We start from the raw sequence: 6404 nt of genomic DNA, 5'->3' as shown, positions 1-6404 counted from the left end.
ATCACAGTTGTATTGCAAAATCAATTTGAATCCCTAAGACGGTGAAAAGATCGAACACTATAATTCTCTCAAACTCGGCTTCCCGAGTCCGAATGAAAGTGGCCAATGTTGTATTCTGAGAATTACTAAGTCTAATAAGCACTTAAGAGTTGGTCACATGTCACATTAACGAGCTGAAAATCTAACCGGGGTGTGAGCACCGCCAATCTCTTAAGCAATATTGACTCCGAGATGAAAGATGTCTTCGAGAAAAGATCTGTTAAAAAGATCTAAGTCTGAGATGAACAATGTCTTCTGGTCGGATTCTATTTGAGACTATCTCGAATGGCAGAACGACCTATCAGTCTCATCAACGCTATTCACATTTAATGTGTGGCTAGTCGGCCCCCATACATCGTAGTCTAGTCGCCATCGCATTCAACAAATGGCCAGAGTCATAATGACTCATTGAGCTAAAGTTATAATGACTTGTCACACGACACTCACACTTATGCCATTCTGTCATTATCACATTAAATACAAAGTTGACTCACTCAGCCGACCACTGACGTGTGTAAAGTGTAATCTGATCGACCGACTCCACTAATCAGGTCAATTATGAATGTGTACCCTATGAATTCTATATAAATGGTGGATAATCTCACTACACTAAGGTGCACTGAAAAAAAAAACTCTAAACTAGATTATGCATTGTGATAGTTTGCTTATCTATCATTGAGTTGAATGTCGGAGGTCACGTTAGGGGAAATCTCCCCTAGCTCTTTAACGAGTGTTACCTGAGCATGGATCTGCTTCCCTCAGATTAATCAGCCAATAGATAAGACTAAGGGACCCTAAATTCCTCCAAATATCCTCCCACTCATACAATTAACTTTCTGACATAAAAAGAAACCATTCAACCATAAATTTTCATATCTTTTTTTTTTTGAGCCAAACACTTTTTCGGACATATACAATGCATATGCATTCTAAATACATTTTTTTATCTATTGTACGTTGCAATTAATTTACATTTCATTATAATTAGCCCTTATCAACTGACGCATTGATTCACAACACTTGAGTTGCGTTGATAATCAAGATTAGTCAAATTTTACCATCCTTGATTATAGCATATGCGCGACTCCTAAGTATAGCACATGTGCCTAATTACAAGACATGTCAGTTGCCTTAGGCCATGTTTGATAACTTTAGACTATAAACAATTTAGCTTATAATCTACAAATGGCTTATAATTCAAGTAAATATAATTCAAAGTATTCGATAAACTTAATTGATTATAATCAATTTTTAATTGTAGAATGTTTGGCAAATGAGTGGCTTATAATTTATTTTTGTTGTCAAAGAATTGAGGGTTTTTTATTTTCTTAATTGTTAACGGGCATAATTTATTTTTGTTGTCAAACAAAGGGTTAGAGATAAAGAATTGAGGGTTTTTTATTTTCTTAATTGTTAACAGGCATAAGGGTATTCTACTTGGTCAAACTATGTGGCTTATAAGTCAACAAAAAAATAAGATAGGTTACCCCAACTTATATTTTTTAAGTTTATAAGCCAAAAAAAAAGTATTTACCAAACATGTCCTAGTGGCTTATAAGCCACTTTGACCCATTCTCAAACATAAGTGAAACTGATAATAATCTAATATTATAGAACAACTATGTATGTGATTTGTTGCTTCAACCTTTCAATATCATTTATTTGCCCAACAGCCCAAGGGAATACCATTCCGAAATGCTTGCTTTCTTTTTAATTTATGCGTTCCAACTATTGACGATCCCTATCATGCAAAGCAACGTCAACGACAAGAGAGAACTTGTCGGTGGACCATGAGATTGTTAGTTCTTGACCAAATTGAACACTCCATTATTGACTCTTCTCAAGCTTAACTTGGGTCGTTACTCATACCCTGACTTATTTCCTCTCGCAATGAAGAGTAATTAGAGCCCCCGTCACTATTGTAACATAAAGATCCCCATCAATTGGGAATTGCTTTTGGCTGCAATATTGCTTTTTTGAGTTGAACGGTATCTAGTATCGACAACTTAAAAGTGGGTTTTTGACAATGAAGGAATCACATACATAATTGAGAGTTTGATCATACCATTGAGGCCACGGCTTTCCTCAAGTGTACGACCACCAGATGCAGGATTCCATAGAGGGCTGTCCAAAAAGCCCCCGGCCCGGGTTTTGGTCGGACACCCGGGCCAGATCCGGACCTGGGCCCAGATCCGGACCCACGAAAACGCTACCGGTTCAGACCCGGGCCCAACCCGGAACAGTTCCGGCCGGGGCACCAAAACCGGGCCGAGCAGCCCGGACCCGGACCCGGCCGCAACGATCACAAGAGGTGATCGTTACTGGAAAATGCCGGGCCGGCACCAACGGTCACCTCTGGTGACCATTGGGCAGAATTGACCGGGTTGGCCCGGCCTTTTGCCCCTAAAACGGTCAAAAAAGGCTAGAATATGGGAGTTTTTTGGTCATTTGCCTAGGAGGCTGCCTCTATAAATAGAGGGAGATTTTCACTTCTTCTCCTCATACCAAAACTCATCTACTTCTCTCTAATACTCTCTTATACAATCTTATACTCTCTTATACTTTCTTATAATCTCTTATATTTTCTAATACTTCTATCAAATAGGTTCTGGATCTGATTATGAAGAGCAACACATATCTCCTACCGATCCAGAAATGAGTCCTCCTACAACAACTACTCCTCCTACCGTTGTTAATCCTGAATCTGGTGGCGACGAATCTGCACCAAGAGCTCCTAAAAGGCCGAGATCCGATGTGTGGAATTTTTTTGAGAAGCTAGACGTTACCAAGGATGAACACAATAGAATCATCACCTAGAAGGTTAAATGTGCGTTGTGCGGCCAGACTTTCCAAGCTCATCATAAGAGCGCCACCAACCACTTCAAACGTCATATAAAAAATACAACAAAGGCCAGAATCCTCAAGGTAATATCCGATAATTTATGATTTCCCAATCCTCCTCTTCTGATAGTCTCGATAGTTGGAATTATGACGCTGCCTAAGCCAGGAAATGAATAATTAGGTTTATCGTTCTTAAAAACCTTCCTTTTAAACTAAATAGAAGATGATGAATTTAAAGATTTGTTTAGAGATGGTTTTTATCCCGCATTTACAAAATTTTCTCGTCAAACAAGTCAACGTGATATTTTAAAATATTATCAGGAGGAAAAAGGAAAAATAATTTTTTATTTTAAAAATTTAAACTGTAAATTTTTATTTAATTTTTGATATTTGGACATCTAGAGTGCAAACTAATTATTTATGTATCACAACACATTGGATTGATAAAAATTGGCAAATGTTTAAAATAGTTGTTTCTTTTATTGCAATTGAAGAGTCAGATACTAGTATTAATATTACAAATTTAATAATTGAAGAACTTAAGAAACTAGAAATTGATCAAAGAATATTTTCTCTTTCACTAGATAATGCAAGTAATAACAATGTAGCTGTTAATTTTATCAAAACAATTCTGTCATTGTCATGTCATAGTGAACTTTTTAATGTTAGATGTATCTGTCATATTTTAAATTTAATTGTTCAAAGTGTATTTTCTAAAATTAAACTCATGATAGAAAATGTTAGAACAGTTGCTAATATGTATAATGCTTCTGAAATGAGAATTAAAAGATGGAAACAATGTTGTAAAAGAAAAAAAATTATAAGCCCAGACTAATTCCAAAAGATGTTGACCATCAGTGGAATTTCACCTATGCAATGTTAAGTGTAGCAATAGAATATAAAAAAATTATAAATAATTTTATAAATTTTTATGCTTCTAGTTCTAGCTCTGGTAGTACTTATGGAATAACTGAAGATGAATGGATAATTATATATAATTTAAATGAGATGTTACAAGTCTTTTATGATGCTACAATGTTATTATCTGGCTGTTATTATCCAACAATTACTTTAGCTGCTTTACAAATTTTAAATATTCAAAAATTTTTGCTAAATATCGTTTGGATGATACTTTTGGAGCTGTAATTTTTCAAATGTAGAGCAAATTTAATAAGTATTTTAGGCCTAATCCTCATATTTTTGGTTTGGGGGTTCTTATTGATCCATGTTTGAAGGATATTAGCCTACGAAGTTTGTTACAATCATTGTATGGTAAACAGATTATAGACTTAGATGATGGATCCACCCTTACTGCTATTTCTCATCATTTAGCTATTAGAAGTTATTTTCAAATATTATATGATGAGTATGCAGCTAGACATGATGTATCTACACAACAGTCTACATCTTCGGCACCTTCAAGCACAGGCTGATGTAAAAGTTTAAGTTTTTATAGGTATTCAATAGTAGCTGAACTAACTGGTGGACCTTGACTTGGATCAGCATTAGAGGTTTCTGAAATAGATGAATATTTTATCTGCTTCCTTAATTAAATATTAAGGAAATGTTTTAGATATTTTATAATAGTTGAGAGTATATGGATCAGTTTCATATCCTATACTTTTCACCATGGTTCATGACTTACTAACAGTGCAGGTTTTGACGGTAGCTTCTAAATCCGCCTTCAGTATAGCAGGATGTTTAATCGACGACTATAGGACATGCTTAGATCCGTATATTGTACAAGCGGTGATGTGCTTACAAGATTGGTGGAGGTATGAGAAGCAAATGTAAGACATCGATCGGATGACTGGAATTGAAGATAAATTTGAAGAGTTTGTTGGCCTTCTTGTTTTGATGATGATTTACAAACAATTTACTTCTAATATTGTTTGTCTAGTGTTTGTGTTTTTGTATCAATTGTAGACAAACAACACGTTGGAGGATGGATGAAATAGAGCTTCAACGATCATATCCAATAGAGGTTGGCGGAATAGTGGAGTGAAGCAATGTACATTCAAGTTAAAGATACAAGTTAAAGATACAAGTTTAAGCTTCTTCCCAAGTGTACCAAGTCAAGCTCATCGAAGATCAATCAAGCTTGGGTAATTTAGTTTAGGAGTTTATATTATGTGTGTTAATACCTTAAGCTCAATATAATATACACACACATTTATTGGTTTCCATGTATATATATAGTTATATATATACATATATGTTTTGGTTTGATAGTTTTTAAGTTTTACTATGAAACAATTAAATATAATTAGAAAACATATTTTAGTTTCATACTTATATGCATATATATGATTTCATCAATATCAATTTTATTTAGTTCAATGAATCATGTTTTAGTGCATTATATGTGTATTTTGATAAAATACTATATTCATTGTTTATAGACTTTATAACAATATCTTACATCTTTCTTCAAGTCTATAAAATCATTTTGTAATGTTTCAAAATATGGTTAAGCTAAAATGTCAAAACTCGTATGTTTACACTTTCATGTTTTGGAGTATTTTGCAAAATGATGATATTTCTCATTTGGAAAGTTCTTTTAGAAAATCAGTTTTTGTAGCATGTGTATTATCATGTCTACAATCATTTCCCAAAGTTTCATAATTTTTGGAATTTATTTGATATTTTTAAACAGTGTTTTCAAATCAGCAAACTGTTTTCAAACCTGAATTTTTTATATATCAGTTTACAGTCGACCGCGCCTATATCTTTTCCTGAGTGGGTAGCAGAAACTTTCACGGTCGACCGTCACAGTTGACCGTCAAGCTAAAAATTCTCATGGTCGACCGCGTAAGTCTCTGGAAGTTTTCTGAGTTTCAAAGCTGGCTCGCGGTCGACCGCTAGTTTTCCACGGTCGACCGCCGTTCACCCCAACGGTTCTTTTTGTACAGATTCATATTCCTGATTTTCTGGGATTTTTATTGTTTTGTTCCTATAAAAACTCCTCAACCCCTCTTCTACCAATAGAATTGGAGAAAGTTTTAAACAAGTTTAAGAGGGTTTTACAGTTTGTTTAGTTTGTTTTTGGGGTTTTCTTTTACAAAGAGGAGCTTGCATCATCTGTTGAGGAGTTCATCTTTAATATCTTCTCATCCTCTCTTTGTGTTTATAGAGAAGTTTTCTAACTCTTTTTTCTAACAATATGATTATTGATTTTCATATTCTTATTATTGCTAGTTTGCTATTTGAGTTTAGTTTTGATTTATATCTCATTGTTACACACACCTACATTGAGCTTATTGTATTTTCATATATAGTATATTTAGGTTGGTGAGAGTTGTAACAATTGAGTGTGAGCTTTCATTGTGTTCTCATCCATATTAGAGAACAAATCATTCATTGTATTGTGCTTATTGTGAGATTCACTTTGTAATATACTTGTACACCGAGAGAAGTGTGTGGCGAGAGTCGGGGATCGTCCCAAGCGGAGTGGCATCGGTTGACGGACCTAGGGAGAGGTTGTATCCGAGCACTTGAGGGAGACACGTCTAGTTTAACACTTG

Source organism: Asparagus officinalis, chromosome 5 (assembly GCF_001876935.1).
Source record: "Asparagus officinalis chromosome 5, Aspof.V1, whole genome shotgun sequence".
NCBI classification, from domain to species: domain Eukaryota; kingdom Viridiplantae; phylum Streptophyta; class Magnoliopsida; order Asparagales; family Asparagaceae; genus Asparagus; species Asparagus officinalis.
Note: the sequence above shows the minus strand (reverse complement) of the source record.